This window comes from Zingiber officinale, chromosome 8B, assembly GCF_018446385.1.
Source record: "Zingiber officinale cultivar Zhangliang chromosome 8B, Zo_v1.1, whole genome shotgun sequence".
Lineage (NCBI taxonomy): Eukaryota > Viridiplantae > Streptophyta > Magnoliopsida > Zingiberales > Zingiberaceae > Zingiber > Zingiber officinale.
In genome coordinates, this window is record NC_056001.1 from 111,368,839 (window position 1) to 111,392,320 (window position 23,482).

Here is a 23,482-nt window from a genome sequence, read left to right on the forward strand (position 1 = left end):
CGATTTTTCCACTGTTCATCTTCTTCCTCCCGATGCTTCCGTCCACATTCAAGATCTGAGAGTAAGTTCTATCACCGACGGCGATCTCTGAGCTACCGGCGTTCATCATCCAATGTTAGAGAGCAGCAGAGGGAGGTACCCCAGTTCGTGATTTGGATTTCTATTCATTGTCGCGTTCTAGATCGAGGGAGGTTCCCGGTCTGCGAATTTCGCCATCCATGGAGCTTGAAAGGAGGTACCCAAGAGTTTCCGATTCCATTCCTATCTTCATTCCACAGTGATACTAGATCGATTTGATCAATCGATCTGGTTAAGCGATTCACATAGTTCATCCTCTGTTCTTTGGGTGATGTGATTACCAGCCGATTGTGAGCTTAAAGGGAGGTACCCAGGAGCCGTGAACGCCATCTGATAATAGCTAGGAGCTTGGACATTCCTCATCGGATGCTTGAAGGGAGGTTCCCAAGAGCATTTCTGTGTCATGGCAGAGTGAGTGGCTAAATCTTGGTTTTGAATGTGGAATGTGTTTTATTTTTTTATCTACTTTGATTTCTATCCACTTGCTCAGAACTGATGATCTGATTAGCTTAGTTTGCAATGTTTCTGTCTATTTTGAATTTGCCATTTCATTTACTGTAAAATTGCTTAGTTTTGGTTATTGAGTTAGCAAACCACTATTCTATTCAATTAAGCTGTTGTGACTGTGATTGAGCTTAAATGTTGAATGTTACTTGAGTTGTTAATTGTTTGCTTCTGTAATATGTTGTTGATTGTGATTGTGATTTGATGAGCGGTTAATTGTTTTACTTGATTTAATGATGCATTAAAATCCAAACTTTATTATTGCTAATCTGATAATAAGATAGTGAATCATGAGAGCTATTGCTCAAGTTTTGTGGATAGAGAGATAGGGTTCCGAATTTATTCTATTTGATTTGCAAGATTAATTCAAAGTTGATAAGAAAACCTAAAAATAGATTTGAATATAGAATTCACACACATGTAATAGTTATTCCTGGAAAAAATATGACTTCGGACTTCTTACTACAACTCTTCTTTTTAGTTTAATGAGTTTCCAATCTTTATTAATTTTGAAGTGCCTAGTGACATGCAAAAAGTCCAACATCAAAATTTTGGAGCTATTGCCGAGAAACCATAACTAGTAGTGTATATTTATTTTAGATTGTGCATTGGTTGGTTTTCTTTGTTTAGCATCTTTATTTACTTTATTGCTTATCTTTTTGTATTTTCATGTTGACTTATTCTTGAATTATCAAGTTCTTTAATGTTCATATATCCATGTGTTTGAAACTATATGCTCCTGAGTTTTCGAATATTGATTGTTAGTGTTGTAGTATAAGAATAGGAGATTTCTTTTAGCATGGATCCATATTTTCAGTATTTTGGAGGTGGAATAGAGAGTCAGTATTTTCATCCTGAGCATTAATTTTATCCAACCATGGATCAACAAAATAGGTATGAGTCATTTTCTAATATTTATAATTTTAATTGGGTGGATCATTTACATTTCAGATATAAAAATGCACAAGGACCATTTATTGAGCCAAATCCAGCCTACCAGAATTCATATGGGTTTCAGGAGGTTTCAGCATATACTTGACCATACTCTTTTCAACAAAACGATCCTCAATATGGAGAGTCAACATGGAAAGTCAATGAGGTTATGCAACAAATGAGAGAACATCAAGATCAACAATTTGCAAGGATACAGAATATACAGATTTAATTAGATCAAATTACCTCATCCATCAACCAGCTATAAACACAAAACTCCAATGGGGAAATGGAAAGTAGAGATTGTGTCAGGTCTGACCCTACTTCCATCACTTCATAAGATTTTTCTAGTATTTTTTGTGATGATGATGTAGATGTACAGATTTCTGATTCTACTGATATTGTTTCTGTAAATGTTGTGAATGATGTAGGACCTGAACTAGATGTTGATGATATAAGTGTAGGGGATTGGACATTGGAAGCAATACCTTAGGAATCACCTGAACTAGAACTTGAACCATTATTTGATGAGAAGGAGGTCACAGACACCATTTTAGAACTCACATGTACCTTTGAACATGACAAGGTTAGTGTTTCTTATGATTTTTCAGAAAATTTCTTTAAGGTACAAGTTTTTGAATTTATAGAATGTGATGCTCATTTTGATACATTTAGTGTAAAGACTAATTGTGTTTCAGTATTTTCTCTTATTATGAAAGTGTTCGGGAGGGGTTGTTTTTATTTGCTTTTGTAGGATACAACAGATGTTTAAAATGATTACTTAATCTGAACCGCCTTCGACCTCTAGAAAGAATTTTCAAGGGAAAAATGATGAATAAAAAGGATTTGATTGTAACGATAATTACTCCACTATCAGCGTGGCTTCTCTTACTAAATCTTCTTCAACCACCAGGAATAAAAGGGAGTTGGTTCCAATTTTGTTTTCTTTTACATTTTAATTCATGCTTTATATTTAATCTTTTCTTCAATAAACTCCTTGTGTGCAAATGTTGATTTTGGTTTTGAGAAATTAATTCTTTACTGTAGGAAGTTTTCTTATTGCATTTAATTTTAGTTTTGAATAAGAAAATGGCACCCCTTAACATTTTCCTATAATATGTTAGAAGTAGAGAAGGTGAGCTAGATTTGAGTATCTTATTTTGGGCTTAATGTCATAATGTCACGCCCCGGAGGAGTCCCTGTCCAAGAAAATTTCGGCAGCATCTCCCCTGTACGGCGGACAATCTGAAACTTTTCTACATCCTCATATACCTCAGCCACATGCGGCTGGAATAATAACATGTAAATAAACCATCACCACGCAGTTTATATAAATAGAAGCAAACCAAAGCAGTAATACCATGACTCAAAATCAACCCTACTCAACTACACTCGTAAAGCTCAAATCCGATGAACTCACCTCTTCTGCCGTCAAGGCAGGCATGTAGTAGAATAAATCCAAATCATACCAAAAATTCATCAAACGATAATAATCCATACAATATCCATAAGTAAAACAATACAAGACTAAAAACAAAGTCTAATAGAGAAACTAAGATAAAATAACAACTCAAGACCAGCAGAGAACTAGCACTACGTGCAGATGGGGACTAGCGACTAGAACTGCTCCGGACAGCCTCAACCTGAAAATATAACAACAATGGAGGCGGGGTGAGTCCAACACTCAACAGGTACAACTGATATGCAAAATAAAGTAAATAACAGACAACACTAATCATGCGTACAGTCTCCTGAATACGAGAAGGATAAATGCAACTGAAACAAAAATAGGAGAAAACTGTACTAACCAGGATCAAGGTAAAAAGGTAACAGGGTCACCAGACCGAAGGTGTCATAATCCTGTATGCATGTCAATCATATGCATTCATATAAATGCAGCAAGTAAATGCAGCAAACACAAACAATAAATGCATCATGCATATGATGCCAATGACATGGTCACCCCTGACGCCAGTCAGCCATCTCACACACAATGTTGAGTCCGAATGGGTAGGGTTGTGACAACCGTGCACTCTGACATCACTGCCCCTGATGAGTGACCGAGTGGACGGGATGCTGTCGGAGTATACACATACTCCTACCCCGAAATAATAAATGGGGGAGCGCAATACTCTCATCTCCCGGTACACGATGACGGGGAGGACTCTCTGCCGGCTACCACACTGAGTCACACTACCCATGAGCGGACCAACGGAGCCAAACAAAGTCCAACTGTCTGCCGGCTACAATGCTGCTACACTAAACCAACGGAGCCAAACAAAGCGGAACTATCTGTCGGCTACCACGCTCAGTCATCAGACCAACGGAGCCAAACAGCAGAACTGCCACACACCTGTCTGATATGATACATGTAACTGGCGATGCGCTCACAATAATGGAGCAGACAATCGCACAACATGCAATCATGCAATATGATGCATGACACTAAACATGGCAATATCATGAATAGCATAGCAAGATCCATACATAAGTAAAAGGTGTACCACAAGTCAATGTATCAGATGGAAGGTACACAAACAGATAGGGTATCAAATAAATCCTAAGTCCTGAACATAATGTATCATATGGTTGTGTCACTACCTATAAAGCAGGTATGATCAGGTAAATAATAACATGCAGTGCATAACGAGTAAACAAGCAAACATGCAATAGATCATGTAGTGACCAACCGAAACAAATGGAAGAAACACAATCATTGCTATATGTTAAACACATTATTATGCATATCAAAAGACATAAGTCAAAGTACCCGCCTCCGATATAGATCGAGCTAAACGACCTCTGTGACGAAGTGCTCGTCCCGCGTCAAACTCCTGTGTTATCACACAAAAGGACTGGTTTAGCTAATTCTATCATACAACAATTAGCCAAACTAAATTCTAATTCAATTAAAAAAAAATTCTAAATTGGATTCAACTAATCAACCCAACACAATTAACGAATCCTAATTAAATAAAATCAGTGGGTCCACTAGGGATAGTTCCTTAACCCTAATCAACACAACCATCGAGTATAATTTATCTACAACAAAATAATCATACCTAACTAATATCAAATTTGAAACATGAACTATAATTTACCATGTATCAAAACGTACCTAAAACAACATGTATCATAATCGTGTTCCTTACCTAGATTCGTATGATCATCTAACCAAATCCTCCAATTCAAAACATGCTCTGCAACAAGTATTCAAATACACCTAATCCTTACCTCAAATCACAGCTAAAACTGGTTGCTGCCGAAAGAAATAGCAGCTAGAAAGTGGCTGCCGGACCCAAGAACAATCAACAACACAAGATTACCCTCGTAATCAGTGATCCGCTAAACCCTACACCTGCAGGTTAGGTCATAAGGGGAAATCAAGAGTGCAACCAAGTGTTACAACCCACTCACCTTGTTGGCTCAGCAGTAAGGAACTAGGGCAGAGGGGATTTAGGCACAGACGGCGTCGGCAGAAGATGAAGAGGGCAGCGTGACAAGGGAAGAAAGAACTCGGCACCTAGGGCTCGGCTAGGGCAGAGAGGAGTCTCGGCGGTGAACACAAACTAGGGCACAGCGTCGGCTAGGGCAAAATTCGCTGTGAGGACTCGGGTGGCGTCGTCGGGCAGAGACAAGAAGGAAGGAGGACAGCGCTAGAGTTAAGAGTAGGGCTCTGCTCGGCTGTGCTCGCGTGTCGTCGGCGCTTTGACAAGGAGGAAGAAGGGAGAGCGTCGGCGGTGATGTTGTGCAGAGCTCGGTGTAGAGAAGGTCGGCGTCGCTGTGGTGGCGGCAGAGGAGGGCTTCGGGCAGTGGCGAGGAGAAGGATCAGAGAAGGGGTGGGGCACGACTGTTGTTTGGACGAGGAGATAACTGCCGCGTGTGGCGCCGGTTAGGGCAAGCAGTCGGCACGAGGGGGAGGCGTCGGCGCGAGAAGGGTTGGGTGAGAAGGAAGTTTAGGCACGGGGAGAAAAGAAAAATAAATGAAAAGAAAAGGAAAAAGGAATTAAGAAAAATCAACTTTTCCTTTTTTAAATGGGGTAGCCAAAACAGGTTTTTCCGGGCCCCATTTTTGTCCCCGTTAACTCGTCCATAGGAGCTCCGAAAAATTCTCGAAAAATTTCTAAAAATTTCAAAAAATTCCCTTATTAATATTCGCCTATTTCCAGTATTTTACATTCTCCCCCACTAATAAAAATTTGGTCCCCAAATTTCGTTATCTACTATCAGCAAGTACTAACAACAGATAAATAGTATAAATGATGAACGATAAATAAATCACATACCTCAAGTAAAAAGATGGGGGTATCAAGCTCGGATAGTATCCTCGAGCTCTCATGTAGCCTCCTCGTCCGAATGATGCTGCCATCCGACTTTAACCAGCCGTATAGTCTTGTTCCGCAACTGACGCTCTTTCCAGTCCAAAATCCATACCGGAATCTCCTCATAAGTAATATCAGGCTGAACTATAACTGGAATATCTGCCAGCACATGCGTCGGGTCGGGCACGTATCTCCGTAGCATAGATACATGGAATACATCGTGAACGCCTGCCAGGGACGGTGGTAGTGCCAGTCGGTAAGCTACTGCTCCGATCCTCTCCAAGATCTCGAAAGGGCCAATGTACCGCGGAGCTAGCTTACCTCTGAGGCCAAATCTCTTCACCCCTTTCGTGGGTGAAACTCGCAGAAATACATGGTCGCCAACAGAGAACTCTAGTGGTCTGCGTCTCCGATCAACGTAACTCTTCTGGCGATCCTGCGCCTCTGACATCCTCCGTCTAATAGTACGGACCAACTCTGCATCCTGCTGAACTCTATGAGGTCCCAACATCTGGGCCTCTCCAACCTCATCCCAGAGGATGGGTGTCCGACAAGGTCTACCATACAATGCCTCAAACGGTGCCATCTGGATAGCCGAATGAAAGCTGTTGTTGTAAGCAAACTCTACCAACGGTAGATAGTCCTCCCAACTGCCTCCGAAATCCATAACACATGACCTCACCAGGTCCTCTAAAGTCTGAATGGTCCGCTCTGACTGTCCATCTGTCTGTGGATGGAAAGTTGTACTGAAACGAAGCTGTATGCCCAAGGCCTGCTGCAGACTCTGCCAGAAACGTGACGTAAACCGTGGATCTCTATCCGAAATGATACTCAACGGAACACCATGTAGCCTGATGATCTCTCGGCAATACATATCTGCCAATCGATCCAGGGAATCAGTCCTCCGGATCGCTAAGAAGTGCGCGGATTTGGTTAATCGATCAACGATTACCCAAATTGCGTCATGGCCTCGTCGTGTCCTCGGCAACCCTACCACAAAGTCCATGGTAATGTGATCCCACTTCCACTCAGAAATAGGAATTCGCTGAAGTAAACCGGCAGGTCTCTGGTGCTCAGCCTTCACCTGCTGACAGACAAGACATCTAGCTACAAAATCCGTGATGTCTTTCTTCATACCGTTCCACCAGTAGGAACGCCTCAAATCCCTATACATGCGAGTCCCGCCTGGATGGATCGCAAATCGAGAGCGATGAGCCTCCTGAAGTAACTCCTGTAAGACCGGATGAGACTGAGGTACACACAATCTGCCTCGGAAGTATATAATACCCTCCTCGTCTCGTGTAAACTCGGTCTGCTGCCCGGAAGCTATTTGACTACTAATGAACTGCAAATGCTGATCACCAGCCTGTGCCTCTCAGATCCTCGTCTTGATCGACGACTGAGCAACCATGGTAACAAGAATACCCTGCTCTGTCTGTCCCTGCTCCTCAAGGTCTAACTCAGAGAAACCCTGAACCAAGTCTGTAACTGAAACTCGGTGGCAAGCCAAAGTCGCTCTGGACTTCCTGCTGAGTGCATCGGCAACCACATTAGCTTTCCCCGGGTGGTAGATAATGGTACAATCGTAGTCCTTCAGGAACTCCATCCATCTCCTCTGTCGGAGATTAAGCTCCTTCTGGGTAAAAATGTATTTGAGACTCTTATGATCAGTGAGAATCTCAAATGTAATGTCGTACAGATGATGACGCCAAATCTTCAAAGCATATATGATGGCGGCTAACTCCAGGTCATGAACTGGGTAGTTCTTCTCATGCTCCTTCAGCTGACGAGAAGCATAAGAGACTACTCTGCCATGCTGCATCAGAACAGCACCCAAACCCTGTAGAGAAGCGTCGGTGTAGAGTACAAATCCGTCCTCTCTAGAAGGTGAAACCAAAACTGGAGCCGACACTAATCTCGCTTCAGCTCCTGAAAGCTGGTCTCGCAATCCTCTGTCCACGTAAACTTAACGCCCTTCCTGGTAAGGCGTGTCAGCGGCATAGCAATACGCGAGAAACCCTCGACAAAACGTCGGTAATATCCGGCCAATCCCAGAAAACTGCGGATCTCCTGAACTGACTTGAGCTGCTCCCAACCGGTGACAGCCTCGATCTTCTGAGGATCAACTGAAATACCTCTTCTAGAAACCACGTGTCCCAGAAAACCGACTGAGGATAACCAGAATGCACACTTGCTGAACTTCGCGTACAGCTGATGCCGTCTAAGAGTCTCCAAGACTATATGAAGATGTTGTACATGCTCCTCCTCGGAATGCGAGTAGACCAATATGTCATCAATGAAAATGATAACAAACTGATCCAGATACTCAAGAAAAATGTGGTTCATCAAGTCCATAAACACCGCTGGAGCATTGGTAAGCCCAAATGGCATTACCAAAATCTCATAATGACCGTATCTCGTACGAAAAGTTATCTTCTGGATATCTGAGTCTCTGACCCTCAACTGATGATATCTGGACCGCAGATCAATCTTAGAATACACTGATGTACCTCTGAGCTGATCAAACAAATCCTCGATCCGTGGTAAAGGATATTTATTTCTGACGGTCACTGCATTCAGCTGTCTGTAGTCAATACATAACCTCATGGTGCCGTCTTTTTTCTTGACAAATAACACTGGAGAACCCCATGGAGAAACACTAGGGCAAATAAATCCCCTATCCAAAAGCTCCTGGAGTTGAACCTTCAGCTTGTTTAACTCTTTTGGTGTCATACGATAAGGATCTTTCGATGCCGGTGCGGTCCCCGGAATCAGCTCAATAGCGAACTCGACTTGCCTTCTGGGAGGCAAACCTGGCAGCTCCTCTGGAAATACATCTGGGTACTCTCGGACTATAGGAACCTCAGAGAGCTGCGAACTACTGCTGTCCTCAGTACTAATCAAAGATAACAGAAAACCCTGACAACCATGTGACAGCAGCTTCTGAGCCTGAATCGCCGAAATGATCGATATGCCATCATCTCTGATGCCAGTGAAATCCCACGAGGGTTGGTTCGGAGGCCGGAAGGTGACCATCCTCGTCTGGCAATCAACGGTAGCATGATATACTGACAGCCAATCCATGCCAAGAATGATATCAAACTCGACCATCTCCAATACTAGAAGATCTACCGTAAGTATCATGTTGCCAAAGTCTAACGGGCAACCTCTGACCTCCTGGGTGACGTCTAAAGTATCACCAGATGGTAGGGAGACGATCAATCGCTGCAGTCTAAAAGTAGGTAATCTACCAATCTCCCGCATAAAGGTACGGGATATAAAAGAATGCGAGCTACCAGTATCAATCAATATATCAGCGGAAAATGCATAAATGGAAATCATACCGCGGAAAATGGATCCGTCGGCTCGCTGCGCATCCTGTCTGGTAATCACATGAACACGTCCAGTCTCTGGCGGAGGAGGAGGTGGTAACGCTGCCAGCGGCTGCTGCGGCTGGACAGAAGCCTGCCACTGAGGCGCTGCAGTCTGGTACTGGCCTAAAGGCTGAGGCTGCATCTGATACTGCCCCTGCGTCGGATAATAAAGCCCCGGAACAGAACTCTGGGGTGCTATGGAAGCACTGGAGTACTCCTGTCCAAGCATGCCAAATGCAGCTGCTGCAGGTGAAGCACTCCGCTACTGGCCATGCGAAGGTTGGGCTCTTCTCCCTCCCCGATAAGTTCCAGACTGACTGGACTGTCCTCCATGATCAGACCCTCCGGAAGTCATATGCTGAGTTTTCTGCGGACAATCTCGGCTCTGGTGCCCAGGCAGTTTGCAATGAAAGCAAACTGACTGTCCCAGAGAGCAGGCTGAGGTGATATGATCTCTGGACCCACATCTGAAACAGCGAATGTCGCTGGCGGGTTGTTTCCGGTTCTGCTGGGGAGACCGAAAACGTCCTGAAGAAGACTGTCCTGATTTCTGAGACCTACGAGATACCCCAGAAGTACCCTGATCTGACCGACTGCGCCTGCTCTGCTGTGGTGTAGCCTGTGACTGCTGGACCTATCCAGATGTCTGACTCGGCTGCTTCCTTTTCCTATCCGGAAAAACTCTCTGCTGAGCTGACTCATTAATGAGGGCTCTGTCCAACATCTCCGCATAAGATGTGATACCAAGACCGACAAGTCTTAGTTACAAATGTCCATCCAGCCCCTGAATGAACTGCTGTATACGCGAACTGTCCTCAGCAACAAGCTCTGGACAAAATCTGGCCAATCTGTCAAACTCTGCATTATACTCAGTCACTGTCCACGAGCCATCTGATAAGCTCGTGGAAAGAAACGGCTCTCAAAAGCCTCTCTGAATCTGGCCCAAGTGATGTTCTGCTCACCGATGATGGAACGCTGGGTAAGCCACCAGGTGTCGGCCGCGTCCCGTAAATGAAAAGAAGCCAGCTCTGCTTTCTCCCACTCGGAGCAAGCCATATAGAAGAAGGTCCGCTCCATAGTCTCAATCCAAGACAGGGCCACACTCGGATCTCGGTCTCCTCGGAAGAGTGTGAATCAACTCTTCATCGACTCTGCCAACACTGGAATCCTGGCTCGTGCCGCGACAAAGTCAGTGAGGTGTGTCGGAGCGGCTGTCGGGACTGGCGGAACCACTGGAGCTGGTGCTACAGGTGGTACCGCTGCATAAACCGGAGGAGGTACTCCCGGTGCTGCTGGATAAACTGGAGTATAAGCCGTCAGTGGTACTGCCGGGTGAACATAGGTGGCCGCGACTGGACGTACGGTAGGCAATGGTACCGAATGTGGAGCAGCCGGTATCCCTAATGCAGGTGCTGTTGGGTACACCGTATGTACTGGGAGCACAGGTGTCGCGGGTGTCGTGTACACGGTAGGTCCAGGTGGCGGTGGTGCCGAATACGCCGTAGGCTGGGCTGGAGCTGGTGTCGGGAATGCCAATGGTACCCCTGGTGGTACCTGAAATACAGTAGGAGTGGATACTGTCGGTGCAGCTGAGGTAGGTACCTCTAAGGGAGCCATCGGGGTCTGAAAGCCTGACGCACCCGCAACATGCTGAGTCTGTCCCTGGCTGACAGGCTCATCAACAGGAGGCATCTATGGCATATCCAGAGATTCCGCGGTCCTCGTACGTGGTTGTCCAGCGCCACGTCTCGCAGCAATACGCGTAGATCGCCTCATATCTATTAAGTTATATTACAGATATTACTACCAGTATAACCAATTACCAAAATAACATCATACCTAATTGCTGTCTGGAGATGTTCCGTCACTGTCCAGTCCCCAAATTGACCTCGGAATTCCGTACAAGAAAATCACCAGAAATCCATATAAATTCAAAACGAAAGTCCAAAACATATACGTAATGGAAAATCCGTGCAACCAAAATAACTACCCAATTTGACTCGCAAACTTGGGCTAGCACAATATATCCAGAATACTAAAAGCAGGTATCACACCCTGCTCTGATACCAAAAAAATTGGTATCAGATAAATCTCGAAAATCCAACACACGGAAACCCAAAAAGTATCGCCAAACTTTGGCGCTCTGATACAAACTAAATTGGTATCAGGTTATCCCAAATATCCCAACATACGAAAATAAAGATCGTAAAACTTAAGCTCTGATACCAAATAAATTGTCACGCCCCGGAGGAGTCTCTGTCTGAGAAAATTTCGGCAGCATCTCCCCTGTACGGCGGACAATCTGAAACTTTTCTACATCCTCATATACCTCAGCCACATGCGGCTGGAATAATAACATGTAAATAAACCATCACCACGCAGTTTATATAAATATAAGCAAACCAAAGCAGTAATACCATGACTCAAAATCAACCCTACTCAACTACACTCGTAAAGCTCAAATCCGATGAACTCAGCTTTTCTACCGTCCAGGCAGGCATGTAGTAAAATAAATCCAAATCATACCAAAAATCCATCAAACGATAAGAATCCATACAATATCCATAAGTAAAACAATACAAGACTAAAAACAAAGTCTGATAGAGAAACTAAGATAAAATAACAACTCAAGACCAGCAGAGAACTAGCACTACGTGCAGATGGGGACTAGCGACTGGAACTGCTCCGGACAACCTCAACCTGAAAATATAACAACAATGGAGGCGGGGTGAGTCCAACACTCAGCAGGTACAACTTATAAACAAAATAAAGTAAATAACAAACACTAATCATGCGTACAGTCTCCTGAATACGAGAAGGATAAATGCAACTGAAACAAAAACAGGAGAAAACTGTACTAACCAGGATCAAGGTAAAAAGGTAACAGGGTCGTCAGACTGAAGGTGTCATAATCCTGTATGCATGTCAATCATATGCATTCATATAAATGCAGCAAGTAAATGCAGCAAACACAAACAATAAATGCATCATGCATATGATGCCAATGACATGGTCACCCCTGACGCCAGTCAGCCATCTCACACACAATGGTGAGTCCGAGTGGGTAGGGCTGTGACAACCGTGTACTCTGACATCACTGCCCCTGATGAGTGATCGAGTGGACGGGATGCTGTCGGAGTATACACATACTCCTACCCCGAAATAATAAATGGGGGAGCGCAATGCTCTCATCTCCCGGTACACGATGACGGGGAGGACTCTATGCCGGCTACCACGCTGAGTCACACTACCCAGCTACTACGCGGATGAATAAACCAGCGGAGCCAAACAGAGCGGAACTGTCTGCCGGCTACCACGCTGAGTCACCAGACCAACGGAGCCAAACAGCAGAACTGCCACACACCTGTCTGATATACCAGTAACTCATGAGTGGTGGTGTGTACAGATACATGTAACTAGCGATGCGCTCACAATAATGGAGCAGACAATCGCACAGCATGCAATCATGCAATATGATGCATGACACTAAACATGGCAATATCATGAATAGCATAGCAAGATCCATACATAAGTAAAAGGTGTACCACAAGTCAATGTATCAGATGGAAGGTACACAAACAGATAGGGTATCAAATAAATCCTAAGTCCTGAACATAATGTATCATATGGTTGTGTCACTACCTATAAAGCAGGTATGATCAGGTAAATAATAACATGCAGTGCATAACGAGTAAACAAGCAAACATGTAATAGATCATGTAGTGACCAACCGAAACAAATGGAAGAAACACAATCATTGCTATATGTTAAACACATTATTATGCATATCAAAAGACATAAGTCAAAGTACCCACCTCCGATATAGATCGAGCTAAACGACCTCTGTGACGAAGTGCTCGTCCCGCGTCAAACTCCTGTGTTATCACACAAAAGGACTAGTTTAGCTAATTCTATCATACAACAATTAGCCAAACTAAATTCTAATCCAATTAAAAAAAATTCTAAATTGGATCCAACTAATCAACCCAACACAATTAACGAACCCTAATTAAATAAAATCAGTGGGTCCACTAGGGATAGTTCCTTAACCCTAATCAACACAACCATCGAGTATAATTTATCTACAACAAAATAATCATACCTAACTAATATCAAATTTGAAACATGAACTATAATTTACCATGTATCAAAACGTACCTAAAACAACATGTATCATAATCGTGTTCCTTGCCTAGATTCGTATGATCATCTAACCAAATCCTCCAATTCAAAACATGCTCTGCAACAAGTATTCAAATACACCTAATCCTTACCTCAAATCACAGCTAAAACTGGTTGCTGCCGAAAGAAATAGCAGCTAGAAAGTGGCTGTCGGACCCAAGAACAATCAACAGCACAAGATTACCCTCGTAATCAGTGATCCGCTAAACCCTACACCTGCAGATTAGGTCAGAAGGGGAAATCAAGAGTGCAACCAAGTGTTACAACCCACTCACCTTGTTGGCTCAGCAGTAAGGAACTAGGGCAAAGGGGATTTAGGCACAGACGGCGTCGGCAGAAGATGAAGAGGGCAGCGTGACAAGGGAAGAAAGAACTCGGCACCTAGGGCTCGGCTAGGGCAGAGAGGAGTCTCGGCGGTGAACACAAACTAGGGCACAGCGTCGGCTAGGGCAAAATTCGCTGTGAGGACTCGGGTGGCGTCGTCGGGCAGAGACAAGAAGGAAGGAGGACAGCGCTGGAGTTAAGAGTAGGGCTCTGCTCGGCTGTGCTCGCGTGTCGCCGGCGCTTGGACAAGGAGGAAGAAGGGAGAGCGTCGGCGGTGATGTTGTGCAGAGCTCGGCGTAGAGAAGGCCGGCGTCGCTGTGGTGGCGGCAGAGGAGGGCTTCGGGCAGTAACGAGGAGAAGGATCAGAGAAGGGGTGGGGCACTGCTGTTGTTCGGACGAGGAGATAACCGCCGCGTGTGGCGCCGGTTAGGGCAAGCAGTCGGCACGAGGGGGAGGCGTCGACGCGAGAAGGGTTGGGTGAGAAGGAAGTTTAGGCACAGGGAGAAAAGAAAAATAAATGAAATGAAAAGAAAAACGGAATTAAGAAAAATCAACTTTTCCTCATTTAAATGGGGTAGCCAAAACAGGCTTTTCCGGGCCCCATTTTTGTCCCCGTTAACTCGTCCATACGAGCTCCGAAAAATTCTCGAAAAATTTCTAAAAATTTCAGAAAATTCCCTTATTAATATTCGCCTATTTCCGGTATTTTACACATAAATGGACTTTTAATTCTCTCAAGGTTGCTACTTAATGATGGACACTTGATTGATAAATTGAGATGATATATTTATACCTAGTGAGGATGACCCTTAATTGAGTGATGCACTTATGTTATTGCTACTCTAGAACTTGCTTTGATTCTTTCAAAACTATATTTCCATGGATGGGATCATACTTATGAAGGTGTATCCTTTGTTTTCCACTCTTCCACATGTTGTAGGATCTAAAAGAATTTAGATATCTCCACAATGGTATGATATTGTCCACTTTGGGCCTAAGTCCTCATGGTTTTGCTCTTAGGCTCTACCCAAAAGACCTCATGTCAATGGAGATATCTTTTTCTTATAAACCCATGATCTTTCCCATATGTTTTTAATGTGGGACTATGCTTGTAATTTTGCAACCCCAACAATCCCCCCTCAAACAAAGAAGCACAGGATCCCCCTCAAGTATTGGGTCACTCTTGACCTACTCAGGGCATCCCTTCAAGTATCAGGTCACTGACCTGCTCAAGGCCTCCCCTACTTCTTCATTCAAGGTTTCACCCACATGGTTCAATCTTGGATTATGGCTCTAGCTCGTGCTTCTTCCGGCGGTTAGTCCGGTGAAGAGCGATCTCGCTCTGATAGTAATTGTAGGATCGAGAAGAATTTAGATATCTCCACAATGGTATGATATTGTCCACTTTGGGTCTAAGCCCTCATGGTTTTGCGCTTGGACTCTACCCAAAAGGCCTCATGCCAATTGAGATATCTTTTTCTTATAAACTCACGATCTTTCCCATGTATTGTCGATGTGAGACTATATTTACAATCTTGCAACCCCAACACATGTTTCTTGCTAATCTTCTTGTTAATCATCATATCATTTTATTTTATCTTAATTCTTTATTTTTCTTTGGATGTGGATACTTTGAATGTTATATGATGAGTGATTTGGCCAAGAGGTCAAAGTTTAAGTGTGGGGGAGGTGTTTTGTGTTTTTGAGTGCTTGGAGTAATTGGATGCATTTGTTTATGGCCAGAATTCATATTCAAGCTAATGATGATGGAGTGTTGGAATGATGCAATGGAGTTTAATGTTATAGGCTATCGAGTTTGAATTATGTACAATTCAGGAATGGTTCAGGGTTTGGAAAATAGTTGAGCAAGGGCTGGTTTTGGGAGATGTTTCTTGTGCAAATATGCTGTAAAATCTTTTGTGAATGAATGACTCTTATCATTCTATGGTAAAGGTATCCATTCCCTGAGTTTGAACATGTCAAGAGCAAGCTTCTATAGCTAGCCTTGAATTTTGGAAGTTGATACTATGGTGATACATTCAAAACACCATAGGTAAGTTTGGGAGAAGGTTTTGAAATTACTGAATTCTGAATGATGAAATCTGACCATGCTGATCACTACTATTCAGGAAAACCATAGAAATCTACACTGCTCAAATTTGGAAGCCACAACCATTTTGAACATCATTGATTTCGAAAACATCACTGATTTTAAACATTTCTATTTTGGAAACATGGAAGCTGATCATTGCTGGGATGCTGTGAGAATTTCAGTGAGAAATAGATTGAGAGTTGGTGTAGAAGCTGGAAACATTGCTGTTGAGAAATTGGATTAAAGGTTGGCTAATTCGAGAACTTAAATTGAAGTGGAGAAAATCTAGTATGGATTTATAACAGAAACATGGAAAGGCAGAAATTTGTAGATGCAGAAACATGAATATGCAGAAGTATAAGATATGCAGAAACATGAAAAGTGCAAATGTTGTATAAATTGCGTGCCAGAAATCAATAGTAAATTTAAATAACTTGAGTTTGAGCTCTTGTTTATTTAGTACTAAATGAGATCTTTTAGTAAGCTGAGTTGCGGAAATACTTCAGCTTGAATCTGAAGTTGATATCAGGATTTCTGAAACCCTTATAAAACAAAGGTTTTCTGGGTTATCTTTGTGCCATAGTGTCCTTGATGTTTTTGATATGAAATGAATGGAATTCAAGGTCTTCACGATTCAATATCAAATGAACTATCTTCCAATGCTAAACTTGCTAAAAATTTTACTGAAATGTCCTTACAATCAGAATCTGGAATTTTTGAGCTGTAGAAACAAACTGTGAATTGTAAGCTATTTTGCTATTATTGATACATTGAACCAGAGTTGGTTCTCTATCAATGCAACATGAGTGTATCTTCCAATTGGTTCAATAATGAGTGTAGTGAAAAGAAAGTTAGAACTAGAGAGCTATTGGATTGTAGAACTCAATTAGTTTTGGCTAATCAACTCCAATTCAGAAGCTTATAATAATTCTGTGAATTTGAATGTTTAAACCTATTAGAGCTGAATGTTTGAAAGGTATATGCCATACAAAAATAAGGATGATACAGAATAGTATAGGGATTAACTAGAAATGAAGAAGAGATGATGAAGTGGCTGAATTTGGATATTCACTACAAGAAAAAAGCTAATAGACAACGCTTTTAAAGCGTTGTCTTTGTGCCTGAAAAAGCGTTCTTAAAGGCACTGTTGTTAAAAGTCCGCTCAACGACAACGCTTTTAAAGCGTTGTCGTTTGTAGCAAAGTCAACGCTTTTACAACGCTTTAAAAGCGTTGTCGGTTTATGAAAAGGTAACATTTTGCAACGCTTTTAAAGCGTTGTTTTTGGTAGAAAAGACAATGCTTTTGCAACGCTTTAAAAGCGTAGTCATATTTTGCAAAGACAACACTATTACAGCGCTTTAAAAGCGTTGTTGTTTTTTTACAAAGACAACACTTTTGCAACGCTTTAAAAGCGTTGTCGTTTTAAAGACATAAAATAAAATAAAAATTATTTAAAAATCATTATTTTTATATTTACGAAACTATTATTTTTCTTTTACCATGTCTAGATTCGAATTTTGCATATAATCAACTTAGTTAATGATTTCAAACTCATACCAAAATAATAGAAATCTGATGTTGAAGTAATATTAGTATTTAATTACATGAGAAGCTAGTAAATATCAAAATTAATACTAATTCTGTTTCAAAATATATAGTGATATTCACATATAAAATAAAAGAGCACAAAAAATTTGTTTTGAACAGCTACAATCTGCTTAGCCAACAATCTATTCACATCTAAGAAGTAGCTACTGAATACTGAAGAAGTAGCCAAGAATCTATTTACTCAAAACAGTACAGTAGTTACTGAATCCAGACGCTTAGTGTACTGATCAATTACTGAATCCAAGCAAGGGTGGTGTACTGATCTCGACTGTCCTGTATCCACCTACAAAAGTAGCAATAATATGTTTCAAGTCCATACATGAGCATTATTGATGGCTCTCAAAAGAAATAAAACAATCATTGGAGACGAATGAATGAATACTCACAACTAATATTAGATGAACAATCATTGGAGAACTAGCATTAGATGCTAAATTGCATAAACTTTTGAAATCCTATCAAGTTCTGAAAATAACTACTTTTTTTTTACTTCAGATTCCACAATGGCTTCAATTATAACATCTGCACTTTTAAGATCTTCTAAACTTGATGTGTATCTCGAATGGTTCAACAAATCAGTACCTACAAGCCATAACACAGATGCAACAAGTGCTGGAAAATGGAAGTCTATAAGCTCTCATTTGCAGCAGCAGAGTATCAAGCCATTAATGGCTGGGCAGCATGAAGGAGAGGGACTATCTAATGCATACGTGTTTAATAAGGCTAAGAAAATAGGGACAATGGCGGAGTCATTACAGATTAGTATGGAGAATAGTAGGTTTCTCAATTTTTGCATTGCAATTCAGATGTGCAGTTTCAGAAATCATATTACTGTCCTGGCAAATTCTGAAGCAACAGATGTTTTCAACAACCAGTGAAATAGGGACTGATGAGACCATTTATAGCAGCAAATTGGAGGGAAGACCTTCAATGGTACATACAAATTCTCGAACACCATTCCAAGGAGTATGAAAGAACCCTTTTTTTTTTTTTAATTCTGATTTCTACATCTGATACTCTACAATATCTAATAACTGAAGCTGCCTTGAGTTTTCATAATCAGCAACCATCAACTGACTTGAATTCCCTTGCTGTTTTTTTGAGAAAACCAAGAGAGAATTAAAAAAGACTAGCAACCATCGTTCATGAAATTTTCTTCAATTATGTTCAAAGGGAAACGAGTGATTTCGCTACACAAGGCTAAATGGAGGTACCAAAAAGGTGAACAACCCATATAAGAAACTTCCAAACATAAATGAAGCTACTCAGACAATACCCACTGGTATTGATCAACATCAGAGTTGTGAAGGTTACAACATTGCTATGGCGACTTTATAGCAAACAATAAAAAGTTGCATAAAGAACCAAACACCAAATTTTACCATCAAACATTAGTAAAAGTTGTAGACATTTCAAATCAAAATAAACGAGTTCAAAATGTGAAACTTTGCTAGAGAATCAACTATAATATGATAAACTGTGATTTGTAGTATTCAGTATAACATCCATTTCTTAGTTTTTGTCTTATGTTGCATCTGTGTTTTTTATTTCATATTTACATGAAGTATATATCTTGTAATACAAGCAAATATCCTGAAGTTAAATAATACAGATCTATAGTAAGCTTCTACGCCTACATCCAATGAAGTTCTATAAGAACTTCTTATGAGACATCAGATGAGGTTTGTGCTGTTTACATTCCTTTCTAATTTATTTGTATGTGGTCATTAGAAAAGCCAAAATGAAGGGTAGAAACTCAATATAGTTGCATTCAGCTTATTTCTCCATTCTAAAATGCATTCAGTTTATATAATTCAGTTAATGACCAAGAAGACTCTTTATCACATATTAAACTGAGAATAACAAACAAGGGTAGATTGCATCTCATAGCTGAAAATGGATTCTAAAGAAGCAAAAAGTTGCTTCTTGGTAAAGATAATGAACTTAATTACATAAACTTTAGCTAAAACAAGGTAATGAACTTACATAAACTTGAACGCACCTACTCATAAATATGATCTTGTATACATTCTGCCAACTCCGATCGCACCTCATCAATTTCTTCTCGAGAATACTCTGCTTGTGTGAACTGTGAACATTAATGAGGAACAAAAAATCAACATTGACTTTGCATATTTTAAATAGTTTATTTCAAATAATTTGAGACATAAGCAAGTAAACATTACTATAGATCGTAGTGAATCTCTTTCGATAATTTCAACTTCTTCAACAATTTGTCTCATAAATCACATCACATAGTAACCACATTGTTTGGCATCTTGTTGTCGAGGAGCCTATGGAAATTAGAGACATATTATTAATGATAAACATACACATTAAAATATCTGTTATATGTAATTACACATACCTTTACTATTACCCACATAGCCTTTTTTCTACCTTTCCTTCCCTTGTTTGAATTAAACAATCTTAAGGCCCTTCATACGTTAATGATTTTTTTATATATGAGTTTTGTATTAACATAAATGCTTAATAAACAAGAAATATGAACTCACATTTCCACTATATATTTCCAATCCTCATCATGAATGCGGTGCCTTAGAGAATCCAACAAATAAATAACTTCATTGTAAGGGTCAATAACAGTGAGAATCCAATGGAAACTATGCAACAAACACATAATTAGTGCATATAATTCAATAAATTATCAAAAGACAACAATTGAAAGTGATGTTTTAATTCTTACTTACCCGATATTACATGGCACCAATACAAGTTGATCTACAAATGCACCACTTAGCCTGCCTGCCAAATGACTTGCCCTTTGGTTTAGCCTTTCAAGCTTGCCTTTTTTGTCATGTGCACTGGTTGCCATATATGGGATTTTATGTGGATTCACAAATCTGAATTTCTCTTTCTTGTTATCTTTCAGCAGTTTTTTATAAAGATGTCTGCCATTGCAAACATAATAAAACGAAGAGGTAGATTGAAAAATGAAAGTTATTCACAAAATGGATGATTATCATAGATTTCAGTAAACCTGTTAAAATTATATTTAAATTGTTAAATGTAAACACTTACTATATGTAGCCAACTACACAATTGCCTGAAAGGGGCTCCAAATGATACAAAGGAATGATGTCCTCAAGGTGTAGAACAAGTTCATAATCATCATCAAACACGTCATAATCAAAACTCACTGATATATATCTGTCATCATCTAAAGCACGCTTACTATAACAATATAACATATGTAATGCTCTTGGGGCACTTGTTGACAAAGTATGTTTCTTTTTTGGTTGTTCAAGCTTCTTCCTTCGAGGCTTCTAATAATTTCAAATCATGACAGTTAGATAGGATGATTAATAAAACAAGTGACAATTTAATTTGAAATGAATAAAACACAAATACCTCATCTTGGTTCACTATCAAGTGTTTTGGCCAAGCCACATGGGTTCCTACATCATCACCAATTACTTCAAATTCACTTGGAATTGGATATGGCAAAGGTGCTGATTTTTCTACTGCTTCATCAATGGAGACTCCCATGCAATTATTGGGAAATGGAACACCATGAAGCATTTTATCATATTCATTGCCACAAACAATTGTACCATGTGCAACAATATTTGTGCTAGATTCCAATGTTAATGCAACTGGTTTTCCCTAAAATGTAAAAGTTGCGGGTCACAAATAGCAGCAGGTCACAAATAGCAGCAGGTCACAATTAATGCAACTAGTGTTATACCTGCAAAACATCAGCTTGACACAAAATTTGTACGTCATCATCATCGTTCTTCATGTCATCTTCAATCATGGGTTGCAACTTTACTGAGCAACTGCCTTTGTCATCAATCGAATTATCGCACATGGTACCCTTTTTATACACCATTACTTCAAGGTTTTGTATACGTGCATCTTGCTCTAAAATTTTCTTCCTCGCCTCCATCAGCTCCCTTTTATGCTCAGTGATTACATCAGCATGCTTCCATCTTCTACCAGAATTGAAATATATTGTTGGAGTGATATGACCTCCAATACCCCTCACACGGCCATTATATTCTTCAGTGTCAAGTGCTTTGGTAGGTATATCCTCTTTGGTTCCTTCAATTATCAGCTTACCCTCCCTCTTTTGTTGAATGTAATCATCCTGTCAGGCACATTAAAAAAGCATTATTACTAAAAGAGTTATCAGTTCAATAAAAATGGTACTTTTACTTATTGTTATTTTGCTTACAATCTGTTAGTTTTTTTTTTTATCAAATCCTCTCCTTCAAAGCCACCTTCTTTGGTGACTCGTCCTTTCTTCCACATAATAGCTCTATTAATGTCTTCATCATCACATAATTCAGTTGCCTACAATAAGAAAATTCCAATAACAGTTAAATGAATAAAATTAGTCATTAAATGAAACAAACTCGCAGGAATTGGGCATCAAATTGTAGCACTAGAACAATCAGGATTGTGATCAAGATTAGAGCCAACTGAAGCAGCACATCTCGCAGAGGCACAATCATTAAATGAAATGGGAAATCAGGGAAAAGCTTTAAGGCATGGGGTACCAAATGTATCACTAACTGCCAACAACTTGCAGCAACAAGCCAGCCCCCCGCATACTTAGTTTCAGACTCAGGTGTTGAGTATGCGGTACCAAAGGTGGTTTGCTCCTGCATAGAACTTGCGTCTACTACATAGAACTTGCGTCTCAGCAACCACATTGACAGTGAAATGCCACCAAATAGTAGGGAATATGAGAAAACAGCAAGACATAATCAGTGATCCCATTGGCACAGTGAAAATTCAAATAATTTTATGTGAATAAATTGGAGGGTTCATAAGAAAATATGCTAAAAAAATACTTACTATTCTTCCGCAAATCGTGCATATCCTTTACGTGAAAGCCGATGAGGATACATGTGTTGTTTTCTTCTTTCTTTTTGTTGATCACTTAGTTTCTAGTTAGTGAGGATACATGAGGATACATGTGTTGTTAAACTTGAATATAAATAAACTAGTTTTAAAAGATTAAATTACAAATCTTACCATGAAGTCTTCAGACATGTGACTAATCACAAACGACCTCCAAGTATCTCTTGTAATACCATAGCCAATACGTGGCTCGTCCAACTCCTCGGGTTTATCAAGCTTACTTAAAATGAACGTCTTAGTGAGATAACTTTTGTATTGACACCACTTATTGTTTGTTGATTTCAAACAACCATTCTTCCACTTTGGGTCAACATTGTACATCAACTGTAAATCACAAAAATGGAAATATGTTAAAAAAAATTAAGACAAACAGTAAATATATTATAATAATTGATAAAACATGCTAATTTACTTACATTAACTGATTCCCAGATCAGTTCTTTAACATTACTTGGAACATATTTCCAAGTCTTGTAACTAATTTGAACCTTTTCTCAAGCCAGCACACCAATATAACTTTGCATTGCAATAGCTGCTTCTCCTATTGGATGTCCAAGTTTATTGAATGCAACATCCTTTCTAACTCCTTGAATCCTTTGCTTAGCTAGCTTATCTAGGTGTGTACGACCTCTAGACATTCTTGTGGTTTGGGTGTTTGTAGAATCCAACTCTGTGTTACCATCCCAACTCTCGGCAGTGGCTGGAGTTTCAATTTTTTCCTTACCCTTACCTTTTTTTGCATGCTTTCTAGAGGCTTCCATGGAGTCCACACCTTCTGCTGATCACAACAACATGATAAAAATAATCATAGAAAAAAGTAAATAGACAACAGATACAAGAAAAGAACTTCCTAGATGTTTTGTGTGGTGTTGTTCACAAAACTAGGCTACTGTGAAACTAAGACTGGTTGCCATAGTGATGTTTTCCACTGCCAGACTTGTATCTCTTTTCAATTCCAGTGGATGAGCATGATCAAAACCTAATGTAGCATGTTCTTAAAGAACTTCCTAGATGGTTTCTTAATAAAGATTAGAACTTGAATCATGAATTTATAGATGGATCTCTTTTCTAACAATTCACACTGCAGGAATAAGTGATTCGCCATTCATTTATAAATAACACTATACCCATCCATTTGAGATAACTTTGAGAACCGAGAATTGATAAAATAATC

At 40.4% G+C, this 23,482-nt stretch overlaps 1 long non-coding RNA gene across 4 annotated transcripts; it reads right to left on the reverse strand.

Annotated features, from left to right (window-relative positions):
- Positions 1–17,671: 17,671 nt before the first annotated feature.
- LOC122017456 lies at positions 17,672–20,149 on the reverse strand. 4 transcript variants are annotated; one of them, XR_006121362.1, is made up of 5 exons: positions 19,935–20,102; positions 19,787–19,856; positions 19,605–19,712; positions 19,421–19,507; positions 17,672–17,701 (listed from the first exon to the last, which is right to left on the reverse strand). It is a non-coding gene; the product is annotated as an uncharacterized LOC122017456 (long non-coding RNA). The 4 variants fall into 4 exon arrangements; XR_006121360.1 differs by having other exon boundaries at positions 17,677–17,701; positions 19,405–19,507; XR_006121361.1 differs by lacking the exon at positions 17,672–17,701 and adding an exon at positions 20,130–20,149 and having other exon boundaries at positions 19,384–19,507; positions 19,935–20,042.
- Between the last annotated feature and the right edge of the window lie 3,333 nt (positions 20,150–23,482).